We start from the raw sequence: 20,948 nt of genomic DNA, 5'->3' as shown, positions 1-20,948 counted from the left end.
TTCAACACCAACAATACAAGAGCACATAACAGATACAAACTTAATGGAAACTGCTTCAAACTTGATTGCAGAAAGTATGACTTTAGCAACAGAGTGGTCTGGAATGCAGTACCTGACTCTGTTGTTACATCCTCTAACCCCCACTCCTTTAACCTTAAAATATCCACTATTGACCTCACCCCATTCCTAAGAGGTCTATAAGAGGCATGTGCATAAGTGCACAATCGTGCCTACAGTCCCTGTCCTATTGTCCCCATTTATTTGTACCTATTTCCTGTATTCTTACACATGTTTATATTTAGTCCTATTATCTTGTAAGCTATTGACAAAATAAATAAATAAATAAATAAATAAAATAATCTCAAAGCAATATTGGACAATAGACTCGTGTTATGCAATGTTGAAACCAATAGTCAGTGACATTGTCTCTCAAGCATAGTTGTTCAGTAGTTTCCCCATCCGTTTGATCACATATTGTTTAGTAGTTTCCCCATCCGTTTGATCTAATGGAATAACCTGATAATATACTTGGAAAGCCATTCCCAGAGCACAGGATACAGGTGTTCCTATATCCAGTGCTCCATTTTTTTTTTTTTGTTTAAATGAATGACACTTCACATATCTAAGACATTGTCTGTCTTTTTACTTGGTTCTGCTTTTGTATTCAAATACTTTATATTCAGGTATTCTATATTTTAAAGTTATGGGACACAATCATTCACAATAAAGCTCATACATTTCAAAAATTGCCTTAAATTCATAGCTTTGAAATTAGAACTGTTGAAAAACAGAGCCACCTAGTTCAGAATCATCTTATTAACTTTCAATCAATTATAAATTTAATTTGGAGAAAAAACTCTAATTACCCTATGTAAGTATTGTATAGATAAATGTATAGAAAATAACATTTTTTTCTTGTGCAAAATTTTGAGAAAATAATGCCAGAAGCAAGGTTTTAATAGTTGTTATCATAACTATGTTTTAGAAGCTTGTCGGTCCAATTTAAGTTGAATTGAAAGCAATCAAATACTGTTATAAAAATAACATTTATTTAATTATTCTAAGGATAGGCTACCTTGATTAAGATAGCTTGTAAAACTAACCTTGCTTCCCATAACACATAGATGAATATCTGATAAAGAAGTACCATACAAAGAAAACTTTCTGTGTTATAAATAAAACAGCTGTGTTATAAAGACAAATAAGAGTAGGGTGTGAGGGGAATGGTATTTTCATCAATCAAATGTTCATTCCAGTACTTCTAAGTTTCTGTAGTCATTTCAAGTATAATTTATTTGTCCATAGAATTGTTTTGTACAATTTGATAGAAAACTAGTCTATTTATCATAGCATTACATTACCATTTCATATATAAATAAATATGAATAGCTTGATATAATTATTTTCAGATTCAAATAGCTGCTAGGTATGACAAAACAATCCAATAAAAGAATGTGCATTTACAGCTGTGTATGTGCATTTACAGCTGTGCATATGCATTGTGTTTTCAGGATGCATAGCGAAGCAAATAATTTATTAGCCTAATTTTCCTTATTACATTTTGCTTTTTGTAACTCCTATTCTTATCATATCAAATAAAAATGTGATGAGTTGCTTATTAATATTCAAATGAAACATTGCCTTTTGTGAAGTCTTTGGAGAAGAAGGCTTCAGCATTCATGCAATTGAAAGTGACAGACAACATACAGTAGATTTGATAGTTTTTTCTGGATAGCTAAAGGCAAGATAATTTACTAATTTGCTTATTAATCCTTAATTAATGTTTTATATATTTAAAAAATGTTTCAGGAAAACTACTTTAAAAATGTAATGTTGAAAAAACAGCACTCTAAATGGACAAAATAATATACTGAAGGGTTCTATACTACCCTCTAGTAATTATAATATACTAGAAATGTACATAATGTATATTAATTATCATCTATGTATTTATCTATTTATTTATCCACCCACCCTCCCATCCATTATCCACCCACCCACCCATCTATCCATCCATCCATCCATCCATCCATCCATCCATCCATCCATCCATTTCCTTATCTATCCTACTCCCTACTTTCCTGCCTATCATAGGCATGCAATCTTTTCTTTACATGGGAACTGTTTGGTTTCTTCTCTCTCTTTTTGGGAGATTCAGGGCTATTGCAGATGATGAGATGATGATTTCGCTAAAAAAGGTAGGCCTGATAATTTATAGATTACACACTTTTCCCAAATTACACATATGCATGTGGGCATGTGTGTAATTTAGGAGGGGTATGTAATTTGGCAGGGGTGATTTGCAGAGTTAAATTTATTTTAATTGTACACAATTATTTTTCTTGCTTTTATTTTCCATTTACACAGGATTACATTAATATTGGATTATTCTAGGCAAGCTAGAACTCCTTAGGCTTCTGTTTGTGTTTTAAATCTATGTCCTTTGCAGTGCTTTGAAAGGAATAGACATCTGTTCCTCCTCAAGATGTCATCAGTAAATCCAATGGAACTGGACAATTCTACATCAAATGTCCAACCTTCCCTCTTTAGAAAGGTAGTTGAGAAAACAAATGAGCTGTGCTTCAAATGACTTTGGAGGAAATGGATTATTTGCATTCTTTTCAGTTAAGTTGAGCTTCAGGTTGAGCTGTGGCTATATTGGTCACATTATTTAACATCATTGTATATTTATTTACTTAAATACAAAAAACATTTCTAGAATTTTCCCCACATGGCACCTGGCTTTCAGGGTAGGGATGGAAGAGTTCAACTGAGGAGGCTTCTTGGTGTTTTGTCATTCATTTCCCTTTTTAGGACTCCTTCCGTAGAGCAATTATCAGCATCAAAATGTATGAAGACAAGATGAAATGCAGAATGCATGCCAATCCTTTTTCCTTTTACCATCAAACCTTTCTATGTTGATGAAAAAAGTAGGAAGTGAGAGCGTAATTCTGGTTAGCTGTATGGTTATGGGTTTTCCCCCCCCCCTATAATCAAGGACTCTAGTTGCTTAAGATTCCAAAACCCTAAAGGCTAATTGTATTCTGCTGACCTTTCCTGGCCAAGTGGTGGAAGGATTATGAAAGTGAAATTTCTTATCTTTCTTATACATTTAAATACTCAATTGAACCTATTTTCCATTGGGAAGAGGCTTTCATGCCTACATCTGCATACATATTAGGTTTGCTTCATGTTATTATTTTGAATATGCAGTTTCCAGAAAGCATAGCACATATATCAAAGAGAATAATACTAAGTTTGATCCTTTTCTCCTTAAATTACATATCGGAAAAGGCTATCCTGTTAAAAATGGATATTTTCAAAAGTTGCATAAGGCACATTTTCTTTAAATAAAATTCAAAGGTATGCTATCAGAAAAAGAAATGAGGGAGGGAGGGAGGGAGGGAGGGAGGGAGGGAGGAGAGAGAGAGAGAGAGAGAGAGAGAGAGAGAGAGAGAGAGAGAGAGAGAGAGAGAGACTGTTCAGGATTCATCATGACCAAAAGCTTTCTAATAATAAATTATATAAATTGTTTGTTAAATTGCATTAATGCAGACTCCAGTTCTATAAAAATGAAATTATAAGATTTTGTCTTTATAAAATAATGGAAAATAAAAGCTATATTTCATTTTGCTAGCTTTTCAATATGATTATTGTAAAGCTTTAATATGTGTTAATTTTACAAAATGAATATATATTCAAGTAGATAGCTATGTTAAGGACAAGCAACAGTACTAAAGAAGAGAGAGTGAAGCTGTAGGTGTGGAAGGGGTTATGGGATTAGCGTCAGACAGGCTATCTGAATTTTTGAAATGAGAACATTTGATTGTTGGAATAAAACTTTTCCCCTAAAATAATATAAATTGAAGCGGCTAATAAAGAGATAAACTGAAGCAACAGGAGAAACTTCAAACATAATATATTTCAAATGTTTAAATCATTCTCCTGACTCTTTAATTTACATTTGTAATAATCCCACAAGCTATATATTAAGCTGTCTTATTATTTATCATATGAATATCCCAACCTTACTCCAAGTAGATCAAAGCAGCATGTATGGTTCACACATTTCCAATTTTATCCTTATGACAATTCAGTGAAGTATATTGTGAAGAAACTGATTAACCCAATGAAATCTCAATAACCTTCCTAACTGGGGATTTAAATCTGAATGTCTCCAGTTCTAGCCTCACAGTTTAACTGCTTCCTCACAGAACAGATACTATCTAGTTCTTCTATACTGTATTTTCTGCATGTACTAAGTTAACGTCTTTCTGGTCTTTTGGTTCATGATACTAGCACTGAATCTGGGATTTCTGCCCTTTAAGCATATCTTTCATTATATAGGCAGCAGGGTGTGTTTCAAAATTGTCTACCACTGCTTTGGTGGGCGTGGCTTGGTGGGCATGCTTTGCGTGCATGCACACACTTTGGGTGGGTGGGTGGGTGTGCATGCCAAACACACACTTTGCGCAGGTGAAGAGGCATTAGAATTCAACTTCTGCAAGCCTGCACTCTCCTGGTTGCTTCAGCAGCTGCTGCGCAGCATTCTGCAGTGCCGTGCAAAGCAGCTGTACTTCAAAAGCAGGGAATAAAGGTGAGTATGGTAACACGGACGGGCAGATGGGCCCAGTAGCAGAGCAGCAGAGAGAACTGGTTCAGTCTCTGCTGCTCATTAGCGCTACCAGCTCAGGAGAACTGGGCTGAACTGATAGAATACCACCACTGATAGGCAGGAACTAGGCCTAGCAAAGACCAATAACTCAGCAAATTTAGAAAATGTGGTATACTATTTGTAATCTGGCTTTGTAGAATATTTTCAACATGTTAATTATAAATGCACATAATTCTCCCTCCCTCCCTTCCTCTCTTTCTCAATATGAGTACATCTTTCTCAACATGACTACATCAGCTGCAAGATTATTAGGCTTTTTTGTGCATTTGGTTGGTTATTGTGAGAACAACTATTAGACTAAAAGGATCATTACAGATAGACCTTGAATCCTAACCATAATTGAGTCCAGAATTTATGTTGCTAAGCAAGTGAGCATGTGCTACTTTATACATTTTTTTCTTGTTATAGTTGTTTACTGAATCACTGTGGTTGCTAAGTTAGTAATGTGGTTGTTAAGTAAATATGGCTTCCCCATTGACTTTGCTTCTCAGAAAGTTGCAAAAGGTGATTACTGGAGCCAGGACACTGCAACACTCATTAATACATGCCAAGCATCATAATTTTGATCACTTGACCATGGAAATGTTACAATGGTTGTAAGTGTAAAAAACAACCAGAGGTAATTTTTTTCAATGGTGTAACTTTGAACAGTCATTAAACATATAGTTGTAAGTTGAACATTGCCTGTACTCTTATTCAGCAAGCAATTTGTTTGGAAAAAATATTGAGGGTGTCCTAAATAGCTGTCCCCTTAAAGGCACTTCAACTTTTGTTGGGACACAATTGGAAGCCTGAGAAAAAAGGAAAGTAATAGGAAAGTAATAAACAGTGCTGTGCCTCACTCTTGAAAAGTCTGAAGCATTTTGCATTTTTTTAAATTATTCACAGCTTTAAAAGTCATGACTGTCTAATAACTATGGGAAGAAAGTATACTAAATTATCTCTTTTTGACATGCTATAAAGGAGGGGTGTCAAACTCATGTCATCATGGTGGTATCACGTGACATATCAGGACTCCCCCCCCCTTCGCTAAACTGGGCAAGGGCATGGGCAGCACATGATGCATGGGCTGGGAGTTTGACAGCCCTGCTCTGAAGGGCAGTGCAGGGTGGGGGTTTGCAGTCCCAAAATTTAACCTGAGGCCTGAAGAACCTCCAGACCCACTCCTATGGAATGTCTAGTTAGGAGCCTGTAATGGAACTGGGAGAAAATAGCAGCAGAAGAAAGCTGGTGCCTGAAGAGTGATGTAGACTTTCTCTTTTTAGAAGCCATTTTGTCTTTTCCTTTATAGCTAAAGTTGAGAAAGGAAAGTGTGGTAACCATTTCTGTGAGCAAGAAAGGTAGTATTTAAAATTTGATAAATATCAAAAAATAAGTTAAATCTTATAAAGAGATGCCATCTGGTGGGCAACTTGGTAGTAAAGTTTTGGATAGAAATATACTCCCCCCCCCCCAATATGAATTGAATGCCCTCAGAGATGAGGTCTAGACATGGGGGAAGAGAGGTGGTAGCTGTGTGGTTTTTGACTGGGGGCTTTCCTTAGCTGCTTTGGTGAAAGGAACTGATAGGAGGAGGGAGCTTTTGAAAACTAATGTTCTAATCTCATTTTTATTATTTATTTAGAATATTATTTTTCTTTATGTATTTAAACAAAAAACATTTTTTCATTGAGAACCATCCAGTGTAATAAACCTTGTTATTCAATTCAAAAACAATTAACTTGTTATTTAGTTCAGTATGTAATTTTCAGAAGTCATTAAGAGAGGAAGTGTTTGAATTCCATTTGAAGTCTCCAAATTGAAGTCTTCAAATTGTACATTGGGCAAAACTGACTTTTCCTTGTGCCCAGAGCCCTAAAACCTGCTAGAGACTGCTGTTTTACAGTCTCATTATGCAGAAATTCTGTGCTTCTGGATTACTTGTGTCCTATCTCAGGTCCTCCCTTTAATTCAGAGCAGAGGTGGTATTCAGCAGGTTATGACCTGTTCTGGAGAACCGGTAGCAGAAATTTTGAATAGTTCAGAGAACTCACAAATACCACCTCTGACTGGCCCCACCCCCCCCCATCTATTCTCTGCCTCCCGAGTCCCAGTGTGTTTGGCTGGGTCTTCTTTTGTTGCCCTGCACAGGAGAATGGAGCTAGAAAGCAGGTTAGTGGAGTGGGGGAGGGAATAGGATTTTGCAGTATCCTTCTCCTGGAGTGGGGTGGGAATGGAGATTTTACAGTATCCTTCCCCTGCCATGCCCACCAAGCCATGTCCACAGAACTGATAGTAAAAAATTTGAATCTCAACACTGACTCAGAGATAAGTTTTAAGGCCCTGATCCATTTGGCAGCTCTTTTTTCTACACTGTTCATTAGCTCTACTGAAAGCAGAAACATCTTCAGTATGCCATTGCTTCCCCAGAAATTTGTCCCCACCTCAAGAAGCCCTCACTGGATTTAATCATGTTCAACAATTTTCATTTGGTCTCTCCCCCCCCACCCCATTTTTAAATAAAAGATTGTAAAAAAGTTGGTTGGGCATCAGCTTCAGTGAGCCCTGGATGAAGTAGATTATCTGGATCATTTTCAGACAGGATTTGGACCTGGTCATGGAACAGAGAAGAATTGGTTGGAGGATAGGAATGGTGCATCTTTCCTGTTTCTTGCTGACCTCCTTTCAATATCATCAGGTGTGATATCCTTCTGGGTTGACCCCATAGATTAGGAGTGGGCAGTACAATATTGTGCTTGTCTGGTGCCAGTAGATTAGGTGTAAGAGATCTGGGGTTTCACAAGGCTTAGTACTATTTCCACTTCTATTTAATAGCTACATGAAGGTCATCTGTTGCCATGGGATGAAATATCATCAGTATGCTGATGGTAACCAGATACATCTATCTTTCCTTCTATTCTATTGTTGATGCTCAGCCCAGTGCTTGGGAACTTCGATGTTTAGATGGGGAATGGCAGACTTTAGCTAAACTCTGACAAGACTGAGAGACTCTGGATTTGGGGGCTTCTGGATATGAATTTTTACTATCTTTGGTGCTGAATGAGTGGCATTGCCCTAGAAAATATAGGGATCCTTGTAAACTCATGACTCCTGGTTGAAGAGCAGGTAGAAACTATGATTAGGAATGTGTTTGAACAATTTACTATTGTATGCTATTGTGTTCTTTTCTGGACCATGAGGCTCTACTCAAGTTATTTATGCTCTGATTACCTTTAAAATGTTACCTTTAATGTGCTCTACATGGGGCTACCCTTGAAGAGTATCTAGAAGCTTCAACTAGTTCAGAATGTAAATGTATGGACAATTCTGTGTATGCATGTTACATCGTTGTTCATGAGCATCACTGTATCTCAATTTATTCTCAGCTACAATGGAAGATGCTGCTTTTGACCCTTAAAGCTACAAGGTATGGGTCCAGGTAATTTAAAGGAATTATGTCTCCCTGGTTAAATCTACTCGTCCATCATTTAGAACATGAAGGGTATGCTTCTACTAAGTAATTTCATTTGGTGGCACCCATATGACATGCCTTTTCTTCTTCAGCCTGAAAACATCGTTTTTCCAATCCTAGCTGGAAAGCTTTCAAAACCATAATGGAAGCTAGCAAGATGGTTGTGTCATGCGAGCTGACAGTTGTTCTCTTGCTTTCTTGGTATTTTACAACTTATGTTTTCACTTTTTTCTGTTTTATTCATGTTGGAATGTTTTGTGTTTTTTATTATTTTTATGTATTGTACTTTCCAGAGTCATGTTTTATGAGATGGATAGCAAAATAAATAAATTAATTAATAAATCTTTATGACTTTGAATCTTCCTAAGCTTTTTGATGACATGTATTCCCTGAATCCTCCTTTTTTCCTTTACCAAGATACAACCAGTAATTAATTTTCTCAAGTTATGTAGCACTTAAACAATTTTCTGGTATTGTTCAACCAATCATAAATGTTTGACCAGATCCATAACTAGACCTTCATGACAAGACCCTATATATTTATATTAATTTAAAGACAAATGTATTACTTGATTATATTTTTTTTAAAAAAATTAATCTCCTTCTGTTCATCATAGTTTTTTTTGATGGATCACATTTCTTCTTATTGGAAATATATTATTTTTGAAAACCTCCAATGACAAAGCACCCACAACTCCAGGAGACAAGCTATTCTATTGATTAATTGTTCTCACTGTCAGAAAATATCTCTCTACTACCAAGTTAGATCTCTATTTAACAAACTTTCACCCATTACATTTTGTCCTGATCTCTGGTGTTTTGGAGAATAAGTCAATCCCCTCTTCTCTGTATGTCCCTTAAGTATTGGAAGCAATCCTTCTCTTCTCTACCATTCTTTGATTACAACCATTCTACCATTGATAAACTTATTCCTATATTTAGCCCAAATTTATAAGAAGTTATTGCTGAGCAAAAGAAATGAATGTAAAACTAATTTAAAGGCAATTTCATAATACTATAATTTAGAAGCAAAATTATAACTGTACATATAATTTATTATTATACTATTCACAAATTTTATACAATACTCCCTATCTAATTGGTTGAATTATATATTTATTCTGTCCAGAATATCATGCATTTTGTTTAGATCAGTTTTTGAAAGAAGAGGAGGAAAAAATGGTGGCCTATATAAGGTGTGAGATTTAACAAAAGTTGTGCAACCTTCTTATAAACCATTTTAGGTCCTGATCTTGAAGGAGTGCTTGTTAGTGCAAAAACATGTTGCAAGGGTTCAATTATCTCTTGATAATTATGGCTCCTTCTTCTGCCTTGCTGTTAATTAATTAAATTAATTAACAAAACATTTCCCTAGATGGACTTGATTTAATATGTAGAGCATAATTAGCATCACTTACAAATATAGATGAAATAATTTTCTGTTCAGTTTTACACAGATAGTTTCTCTCTCATACTGTTGTGGAATTAGTTTTCATAGACATTATTCATTGTCACACATTACTTTACAAAATTTTAAAGCAATAGGACTATTTGGAAAATAAAGACATAGGCATGATGCTTTTGTAGGTTTGTGAAAGTTTTAAAAACTAACCAAAGTTTTGAATAAATAGTAAAAACAAATACATACTGAACTAGAAGAAAATAGAAATAGAAAATAAAGTTTTGAACATATAGAAAAAAAGAAAAAGAAAAAATAGGGGGGAAAGACAAGAAAGGCAATCATAAAAAAGTTGCAACTTTCAATGCATATTGATGGAAAGCTATTTATACCTAAAGGAATAGAGATGACATTATAGGGAGGTTGGTAAATTCTGGCTGGCAGAATTTCTCCTGAAAAAAGAAAGATCATGAGATTACTCATTTGACTCTGGACAGGTTCTACTCATGTGTAAAATGTAGGAACTGATGCTTTCTGTTTGAAATGTGAATTGATGGTCTGGGAGTGAGCCAGAATGTTATTCTATGTCTGAGTAGAACAACAAAGTTACATTCTCCCTGATTTGGATCAAAATCCCAAACTTGGATAATTTCTCTTATCTCTGTGAAAAGTTTCATGGGTTCCCAGTCAAAAATACAAAAGATATGTAAACATTGTTAGAAACATCCATTTGCAGAATAATTTCCATAATGTATTTAATAATTCATTAAAAGGAAAAGAAGCAAGGTAAACAATAATGTTGTATTTCTAAAGGTATGATCAAGATGTAGATCCATGCATGTAGAGTTCAAGCTAACTACTTTAACTGCTTATAATACAGAAATCTCTCCAGACTGCTTGTCTTTTCTTAGGAACATATAGATAAGGTTCTATGGAGCTTGTTTGGGAAGGAAGATTTGTCCTGGATCTCTTGTGGGCTGTGCAATCTCAAGGCTACTTCACCACTTGAGCCTTACTCCCTCGCTAGCTGGCCATTTCCCAACATCTGGTAAGTCATTCTATACTGATGCATTTACAGCACAGGTGTCAAACTTGTAGTGTCACGTTACTATCATATGATATATAATGATGTTTTTTCTCTTCATGGAGCTGGGGTGGGCATGGCCAGTGCATGATGCATCTGGCCTGTGGGTCAACAGTTTGACATCCTGATTTACATCCTGATTTACATTTATCCTGATAATAAATTTAATAAATCAACAACAGACAAATATCTGCCTCTGCTTTGGAAGAATGCTCGGGAGAAGCAACAATTTTTCTTCTTTGAATGATTTATAAATAAAAAATGATTTATAAATAAAAAAATCAGAATGCTTTACAGATATTACTTAATTTTTATGTGCTCAAAATCTGTTGCAAAGTTAATTTTCCAGATCTTATTCCCTGCTTTATGTGGGACCTACATGAAATGAAGCTGGAAAGACAGTGAATCAGTGATTCCTAAACATTATCATATAAACATAAACACATTCCTCCAATCAGAGGTGGTATTCAGCTGGTAGCAGAAATGTTGCCTAGTTTGGAAAACCAGCAAATACCACCTCTGATTGGCCCCACCCATCCACCCCCACCGTTACTTCTCCTATATTCCCTTCTGTGTTCACTCAGCTTATTCATGAGGCAGAGCAGATTGCCGCACCATAGCTGAGCTGAAAAACAGCTCAGCTTACCAGCCTTGACAAGGCCAGTCTTTGAGCCCTCTGCATGCACACATGAAGCATGCATGCATAGAACTGCACATAGAACCACGCATAGGTAGGAAACATTTTGGAAACCCACCACTGCCTCCAATATCCAGATCATGAAAAACAGCCACATTTCTGTTGATTCAAAAAGGATGGAAGAAAAGACTGGAATGTAAATCCCGGAGCAGACAGACATAAAGGTTCTGAGTTCTGTGTAATGGAGTTAGCAGACTTTCTGTGTGCCACTGGTTTCCTTTTCTTTTTCTTTTTTTTGTCTCAGTAAAGTAACATATATAGCTGGGTTGTCTGAGCTTCTGCAATAAGCAGGTTCCTGAGTATAGAATCTGTACAGTCAATATTTATTGCTATGACTGACAAGAGGTTTGACAGCTTTGTTGTTTTGCTGTTTTGTGTCTTTAATAAACAGAGTACCATTTTAAAAGGGCTTTTTTGATGTCAGCTTGTAATTAGAGTAGTAACATAGTAAAATACTTCAGGAAACATACCCTTGTTTCTTTTCAATTAATGGAAAAATCTCCTATAGCTATGTGAGGGGACGAAAAGTAGGTGGTTACAGTATACCAGTAAACAATAACTTCTATATCACCTAAATTGCCTTTATAATATATTTAGAGATTAAAATAGAAATATAATGGAATTACATTGGTTGATTAATCAAAGCAAAAAATGTAATGAGTACATAAAATGTAACAATTAATGTAAGTTGACTGCACCAGTCTATTCTTTTCTACCTATCTAGCCTTAAAACTACTAAATTTAATTTGAATTTAGCAATAATTAGTGACAGATGAAGAAAAGTCTGGAAGTCTTTCAGAAAGGCTTTGAGATGATATATTTTGCACCAAGACTTATATACAGTACCAAAGACTGTTGAAGAGTAAACCATCTCTGTATACACATTTTATTTATTCATTTATTTGCCATTTTATAAACCCTCTGTTTATGGTAAGGTATTTTCTGTAAATATGTAAGTGGGATAAGAAAGTAAATAGTCAATACTTTAAAATCTCACCATGTGTTTCAGGTTGTGAAGCATTGTTTCCAGACACATTGGGCATTGATTATAAGAATACTGATATTTGGCATGAAATCAAGTGACAGATGTTGGGATTGTAGAAAAGAAAATTGAAATGTTTTTCACCATGTTGTGGCAATATACCATAGTGTTTCTTTGGAGAAAATGAAAAGGGAAATAATGAATCAGATTATGGGGAATGACATTCTTTTTGATCCAGAAATATTTCTGCTAGCTGACCTAAACAGTTGTGTGAATTTCAATGAAGCACACAGAGAAAAAAATGCTATTAAGATTAAATGTGATTATTATCAGAATAAAAGGCAAATTTACACAGGTAATAAATATGGTTGATTAGATAAGTCATTACCAAATGTATTTATTGATTATTACCATTTGCAGAGCAAAAACACTGATGTATTCCCATTTTATGTTTGTTTATTTTACACATGATTTCCTTTATACAAGTAGTCTTGAGTTATGACCACAATTGATCCAAAAATTTGTATAGCTAAGTAAAACATTTGTTAAATGAGTTTACCCCATTTTATGATTTTTCTTGCCAATGAATCATTGCATTTGTTAAGTTAGCAATGTAGTTGTTAAGTGAAACTTAATTCCCCATTGATTTTGCTTGTTTAGAAGGTCACAAAAAGTGATCTCATGACCCTAGGACAGTGCAACCATCATAAATATGAACCACTTGCCAAGCATCTGAATTTTGATCATGTGACCATGGGTATTCTGCAATGGTTGTAAGTGTGAAAAACCATCATAAGTCACTCTTTCCAGTGCCATTATATCTTTGAAAAGTCACTAAATGAACTGTTGTTAGTCAAGGATTACCTGTACAGACGAATAATGGAAGAAAATGTTGCTAAAAAATCAAAAAGATATTTAACAGGCATATGAAAGTGGTGCTTCTAAATTTTACTTTTCTGTACATAGGTATAGATATGTCTGATTATATCTTAAGCACAGAGTCTTTTAATATGTTGGTGTAGCCTATTAAAGACAATTCTTGTTGGTAAGCTTGTATTTATCTAATGCCAGTTATTTGCTCTGCTTTAGCTGTACTCTTGCAAAGATGGAAAGCAAAGTCAAAGCAGAATGAACAAAAAAGAAAGAGAGCAAAGTTTTGCTTTGAGTTTGATAAAAGGAAAAAAAAAGTCCCCTTAAGATAGGCTTAATTTTTCTTCTTTTATCTTTAAAAAAGCTCCACACTCCATGTCTTTTCTTCTACTCTCCAATTTCTCTTTCTGGTTAGTAAATAATTACCCAATCACACAACAGTGGCACCATTAGGCTGAACATTCCAATGGTCATTTAATAACTCGGAAGAACAAATGAAATGTCACCTGTGCATTATTGCAATAGAATAAAATAAACAAAATAAAATAACTTGTGTATCTAATAGTCAGCCTTGAAAAAATAAATCACAAACTACAAGTGTAACCAACATAATTTCCTAACTATAAAAAAGTTTCTTTGCAACGTAGGTCAGACAATTTAAAAACAGGAGTGTGTGTGTGTGTGTGTGTGTGTGTGTGAGAGAGAGAGAGAGAGAGAGAGAGAGGGAAAGAGGGAGAGAGAGTACACATGCATGCATACATGATAAAAGGAATGGAGAAACTTCAAGTATTCTCTAAGACTCTTGAAAAAAAATATGAGGAGTGAGGCCCACAGTGACCATCAAACATTTATAAGAAAAGAGCACTGTTTGTCCTCAGTGACAAAAAAACCAGTAATATATTAGCAGCTTTTCCATCTAAAATATTCAATTAAAGGCAAAATCTTTAATCTAAAGGTGTAAAGTTGATAGACTGACATAGACTGACATTAAACTGGGGTGAGGTGAGAGGAAGGGGCAAAAAGTAGAGGAAAATAGATTGGTAATGCAGATATAGGTTACATAGGAGAAAGGTTATAAATATCTTATTAATTAACAATTGTAATATCATGTATTGCAACATGATATTAGTATATCTTACTTCTCTAAGGAAGCACTGTTAATGATGGCATATAAATGTGTACTTAGTACATTTAAACAATGTATCAAAGATTCATTCTACAACCTTGTGGAGTTTAGGGAATATCAGTCTCTGTGTTCCTCTTTTTATAAGGGCTTCCAAACAGAGCAATACTGATACTGATATCTCCTAAATCCACTGAAGATGTTACTTAGCCTGGTAATGAAATGTTCGGAGAATGAACCTCCACCCTCATCCTATATGCGAGTTACAGATATTTGCCACCATCACAAATATATCAAAGACCTGGAAGCCCAACAAGATCAGTCTACTCTTCCTAAGGATATTTTTTAACAGTCAAACTGATGATGATGATGATGATGATGATGATGATGATGATGATGATGATGATGATGATGATTTGGCACAAAAACCGACAGTGTACACAGCAAACAAGATAACTATGCTGGGTTTCGTATCACAAATCACTGGTCGAACGCATGATGTACTGCATGATGTATTGGCAAATTATGTGAGCAGATTCCAGTAAGGTGGCCTTCTGCAACTGACCAATGGTGATTTTGTCAGTGCCAATTGTTTTGCCTAGGTCTTTAGGCACAACACCCAGTGTGCTGAGTACCACTGGAACCACCTGCACTGGTTTATGTCAGAGTCTCTGCAGTTCAATTTTCAAGTCTTGATATCTGGTGATTTTTTCAAGTCATTTCTTGTCAATTCTGCGGTCACCAGGGTATGACAATGTCGACGATCCACACTTTTTTCTTCTCCACAATCGTGATATCCAGGGTATTGTGTTCCAGAACTTTGTCAGTCTGTATTCGGAAGTCCCACAGTAGTTTTGCATGTTCATTTTCGACCACTTTCTCAGGCTTATGATCCCACCAGTTCTTTGCTACAGGCAGATGGTAATTGCGACACAAGTTCCAATGGACCATCTAAGCAATTGTGTCATGACATTGTTTGTAATCAGTCTGAGCAGTTGTCTGCAACAGCTCAGTATGTGATCGATGGTTTCATCTGCATTATCATCATCATCATCATCATCATCATCATCATCATCATCATTAATATCATTTGTAATGCTGGTCTGTGACCCTAATAAAAATTACTACTAAGTATATTGCTACACTGATCACTGGATCTTAAAGTAACTTCATCAGGGAATGAAACTTTAATAATACTGTTGATTAAGAAATTATTGAATTGACATCAAAAAGTTTCAGATGATCTCAGAAAGTCCTAACTCTCATAATGGCTTTTAATAAAATGAGTAGGTCAGCAAAGATGCTACCAAATTATTTGGGGGGGGGGATTTCTCCATCATATACTGATGGCTTACTGTTTTATACTGCACAAGTAGCAGAGGTGGTATTCAGAAAGTTCTGACCAATTCTGGAGAACCAGTAGTGGAAATTTTGAGTAGTTTGGAGAACCAGCAAATACCATCTTTGACTGGCCCCGGCCCATTTAATCTCTGCCTCCCAAGTCCTAGCTGATTGGCTGGGTCTTCTTTTGTTGCCCTGTACAGGAGAATGGAGCTGGTTAGTGGGGTGGGGAAAGAATGGAGATTTGGCAGTATCTTTTCCCTGCCATACCCACCAAGCCACACCCACTAGCCATGCCCACAGAACCAGTAGTAAAAAAATTTGAATCCCACCACTAACAAGTAGATATAAGCTCGACCACTCAGAAATTTTCCTTGGTTCCTGGACTACTTAACAAAGACCTTGCCAGAATATATGCCGCTGACCAGACAAAAATCATTTTAGATCCCAGACTCTTACCAGATTATAACACTCAACAATCAATGTGACTAATTAAGTTTTTTCACAAGGATGATTATGGACTCATTTCTGGATATACTTCTGTAACTGTTAGTACCTTTAATTCAACTTGTTTATTAGAATGGGACCAGCAAAATAAGATAATGCATCATGTACATCTTGCCTTTTACAAATTCTTAGTGTAAGAAATTCAAGAGTGTACTGATCAGGGAATTATTCAGTATTAATTCTACTGACCCTGAGTCACTATAATTATTAAATCCTGTAACACAATAGACAAAGCTTCAGAACAAAGGAAGTTTCTAATAGAGTCCCACCTAGGAATTTAAAATAATCAACAAAGGTGATGTTAATGATATAACCTCTATTGATTGACAATCAACAGCAAAATATACTTTGTCATTGATTCTATGTTACATAGCATACATGTCCTTTTAATAGACTTAGTTACTAACTTTGATATATTGCTAATGTAGGAAACCTAGATGACTAATAATTTTCATTTAGACAATTATTACTCTTTAACCATACCTTATCTAGTCCAAATGTTGTTAATCAAATGTGTGTTTGTGTGTGTAGTGGGGGAAAGGATAAGTCTTGTTTGTTACAACAAAGCTCTTAGTCAACACCCTTCCAGGCAGTATGTGTTATAGCAACATTAATAGGATTTAGGAAATTTACATTACAAATCATTTCTCAACAGTTGAACACTTTTTGAAAAATCCAAACCCCCCCCCCCCCCATTTTTTGGAGAATTATTGTGGATTAGTCTAAATGAATTTTATCTAGGATCTCCTGTGGTGTTTCTGTGAAGTCATGGAATAAGCACAAGTGATTAATTTACAAACTGTACAATAATGCAAGATTTGAATTTAGATGTAGGCAAACTGGTCAGATCTTCAACCCAATTAAAATTGACAAAGGAATGGAACAAGTGTGTGACTTGGTATCATATTTGTCTACATAAATTTATACATTAAAGGTCTATAAGAGTCTCAGATTTGGCCAAGAAATATGCTCCTACAATCCTTGCAACTCACAAATCCTGCATTCAATAAAGACAAGGGAAAATAAGTTTTAGCTGACCCCAAGACACTTTTTCAAAAGACAACTGGACTTTGTTTTTCTTGAAGACATTTTTCTTCTCACCCAAAAAGCTTCTTCAGTTTTGACTGAATGGTGGAGGATGAAAGGATTTATATTCCTTGCAGTGATGTGATTGTTAGCACTCTTTCTGAGTATCGTTGAGGCCACTTGGAGGGTTATCTGTGCCCTCAGGATCACCTGAATTGTGCAAATATCATAGATCAACTTCCAAGTAGCCTTAATGACTGTCAGAAAGAGTGCTAATGACCAGAGGAATATAATGGAACAAATATAAATCCTTCCATCCTCTACCATTCAATCAGAACTGAAGAAGCTTCTTGGATGAGAATCAAAACATCTTCAATCTTTCCAGTTGCCTTTTGAAAAAGCATGTTTGAGACAATAATGATCTGAAGGTATAAGAATCTCCATAGACAAGTTTTAGCTGATTCCCCTGTCTCTCACTGCAACTCAACAGTGGCTTTATACAGCTGTAGCATATCAACAGTTTCCAGCTAGTCAACAGACCTCTAAACACATCAATGCTTATTGTTAATTTCTTAGAAGTGCACATCTGAATAGGGACTATCATGGATTGATTGGATTTTTTTTCCTCAAACCACTTAAGGTTACAGCATGAAAACAGGAAAAAAATTTCTCCCAATGGGCAGAATAATATAAAATTTTCAGTATGCATTTCTTAGAATATTTATATTTTCATAAAACATATTTTAACTTTTAGATTTACAAGAAATCTAAGATTTTCACATTGATTGGTCAGTTTACTTAATTAGAGATTCAAAATTGTTTATGATTTGCTGGAGATTATGGGGATTTTGTGCTAGCCAGGAAAGAATATACTTCTTAAGTGCTATAATCACAGATGCAAGGATGGTAAGTTATTCAAACCATTGTATAACTGACAGACAATAGGTATAGTAATACTATTTAAGGCAAAATACAGGTAGAAACATATACATAGATAAGGGATTGCTTGGCATGTTTATTTTGTTCCTTGATCTTCTTTCTATGATGCTCGAAGGCTGGTGCTCTTGTTGCCCTTTTGTAAATCAGTGTCTCTAATGTCTAAAAGAAGAGATGGTTAAAAGAGTATTTGTGCAAATTGCTCAGTGATCTTTTGGTTTTGGGTCCAAAGAAAAAAGAGAGTAACCAAGAACCAGCTTCATAAGGTCAGGATTGGTTTTCTAGGTTAAAAAAGGATTTTAAAAAATAGAAAGAAAAAAGGATTGGTGGGTTTTTTTTTCTTCTGAAATAATATTCTCTAATATAACATATACAGTACATATACTCTACTATGCACAGGGTTCACACATTTCTAAGAAAGCTATTATTTTTATGTTAAAAAACTCTATAAAACAAAATAGTGTCACAGCACAAAATAAATTACAACCTGTTTTCAGATTAATTCCCCCACCTTTCCCATACACACCCAATTTTGAATTGAACTAAAGTGATCGAGCTCAGTCACAGCGCATTACATATTAGATATTTTCTGCGGGGGAAATCAGTATGGAAGTTGAACTGGTATATTGAAAAAAATGGCCAAATATGAAATTTGACTACTTTGGTTTCAAACTCACAGAAATTCAAAGAGATTAAATGGGAAAATACATTTATTAAATATTCAAAATGAATCAATATTTCTCACAACACTTTATGAAGTTCTATATTTTTCTTTTGCATATGAGAAAAAATAAAGAGCACCAAAATATTGATAACTTTAGTAATTAAGAAATATCTTGCATTCTGCCAATAGCTGAAGCATAAATATGAATATTATGAATCTCTTGGTAATAGGAAGCCCGTGCACTAGTTGCATTATATGTAATATCTTCCCTCTTGTGATCTTGCTTTATTTATGTTCATTACACATTTTAACTGGTTTTATAAAATATTTTAATTTCCAGTTTTATTGTATGCCACCCAAAGTCACTTCATGTGAGATGAGCAGCTGTATAAATTTGACAAATAAAATATATGCTAATTTTGGTTTTAATTTTTAATGGGTTATGTGAAAATATTTTCCATCAGCATACAAAAATGTGGATTAATTCTCTCCTGTATAGTCCTTCTATCAAAGCAATGTGTTCTTAAGTACTGTGGATCATCTGGAACAGTTTTGAGCAGGTAGATAAGTAGAACACTGGGGAAAGAGTGCAGAAGTAAAATAATTTTCTCACACACACCATTCTGACCTAAGTCAGATGATTGGAAGAATATCCATATAATTTATTTAGGTTTAAAAAAAAACAGTGAATGTAAGGAACTTACTAAAATATAATATTTTAGAAAATGGTGAATCAATTTGTATTTGGATCTTTCCTCTTTCTCTGTTTCTCTTTCTGTTACTATTTCTCCTCCCTCCATCATCCATTTCACACTCACACAAAAACTTTAAGTCATCCTGTGTATAAGCAAAGTGCTCTTATCCTGTCAGTCCTTCCAAGTAAACCAACAAGGATGCCTGATTAGATGAACTAATTCTACCATATTGTAAAGCTACATTGAGAGAAAATTGTAAGTTTGAAAGTACAAACTTCCTGCAGCCATTTTTAAATGCTCGATCCGCTAAATTGCTTTGCCTGACTGTTAAGTCACTAGGTGTTATTGCCTGTCTTGTTTGATTGTTTTCAAGGCAGTTATCTCTTTCCCTTCTTCTCCAAGGCCATCACATTTTTCCATTACAGATTCACTATTTGGTTTATTTTAGTTATTGAAATGGCCAATAATAGTCAGTGATTTCAAAAAATATTTTCCACCAGAGGGCACTAGAGGATGAAACTATAGATCATGGAAAGGAACTAACTAACTTTTTATAAACCAGTTTAGAAATTTCAGTCCCAGTGGTTGATTATTTATTTTTTTAAATATCTATCATTCATTGTCTTTCATCTCAAATTATGTTAGGTTTGGAAAATAAACATATATAAAGATCAATGGTTCTTTTGAAGTTAAAGAATAAAATATGTTTATGGTATATCAAACCCCTTTATATTTAATTATAGAAGGACCCAATCTTATGTACAATGTAGCAAAATTAAATCATTCATAGATTTATTTACCTTACAAGGTAACATAATAAAAGAAGTATACTAAAACAAGAGAATTAACCATTTCTATTTGCTTTTATTATCTTTACAAGCTTATTTCAATGTTTTGAATCATATCAAGGTAATTTAAAATAAAACATTCAGAGTTTTTATTTGCCAGATTTCTAAGTATCAGCATCAAAATAAACATACTCATTGTTTTTAGGATTTCCAGAATATAATTTTGGTGAGTATGAAAGAAACAAACAAATGTTCAGTGGAATCCTGTCATAAAAGAAAGATATTTTATTCTGGTTGGTACTTTTTTTTCATTATAGTCCCAATAAAAATCTTACCCTCTACTTCTCTTGCAACAAAACTCTGTTTTATGTTAATAGTAACTATTAATGTGTATAAGACCCTTGGTGGCACAGTGGTTAACATGCAGTACTGCAAACTACTTCTGCTGTCAGCCAGCTGCCTGCAATTTGGCAGATTAAATCCCAGCAGGTTTAAGGTTGACTCAGCCTTCCATCCTTCTGAGGTGGGTAAAATGAGGACCCAGATTATTGGGGGCAATATGCTGACTCTGAAAACCACTCCGTGAGAGCTGTAAAGCACTAAAAAGCAGTATATAAGTCTAAGTGCTACTGCTATTGCTATAATGAATAAGATTTTTAAAAAGTCAATTTAAAAGCCACTTGCATTGAGGGTCAGTAAGATTGATATGT

The 20,948-nt window shown here is 34.8% G+C and overlaps 1 long non-coding RNA gene across 1 annotated transcript in view; it reads left to right on the top strand.

Moving 5' to 3' along the window:
- Nucleotides 1-4,477: 4,477 nt before the first annotated feature.
- The window catches only part of LOC148130699 (uncharacterized), an 82,339-nt gene continuing 65,868 nt past the window's right edge, over nt 4,478-20,948 (top strand). Inside the window, exon 1 of the long non-coding RNA XR_015749601.1 lies at nt 4,478-4,597. This is a non-coding gene — a long non-coding RNA (uncharacterized LOC148130699). The remainder of the gene's footprint in view (nt 4,598-20,948) is intronic.

Source organism: Notechis scutatus, chromosome 4, assembly GCF_049901735.1.
Source record: "Notechis scutatus isolate UNSWTSFEM ecotype Mainland chromosome 4, rNotScu1.2, whole genome shotgun sequence".
Classification (NCBI taxonomy): Eukaryota; Metazoa; Chordata; class Lepidosauria; order Squamata; family Elapidae; genus Notechis; species Notechis scutatus.
Note: the sequence above shows the minus strand (reverse complement) of the source record. Positions and strands in the feature narration are given on the sequence as shown.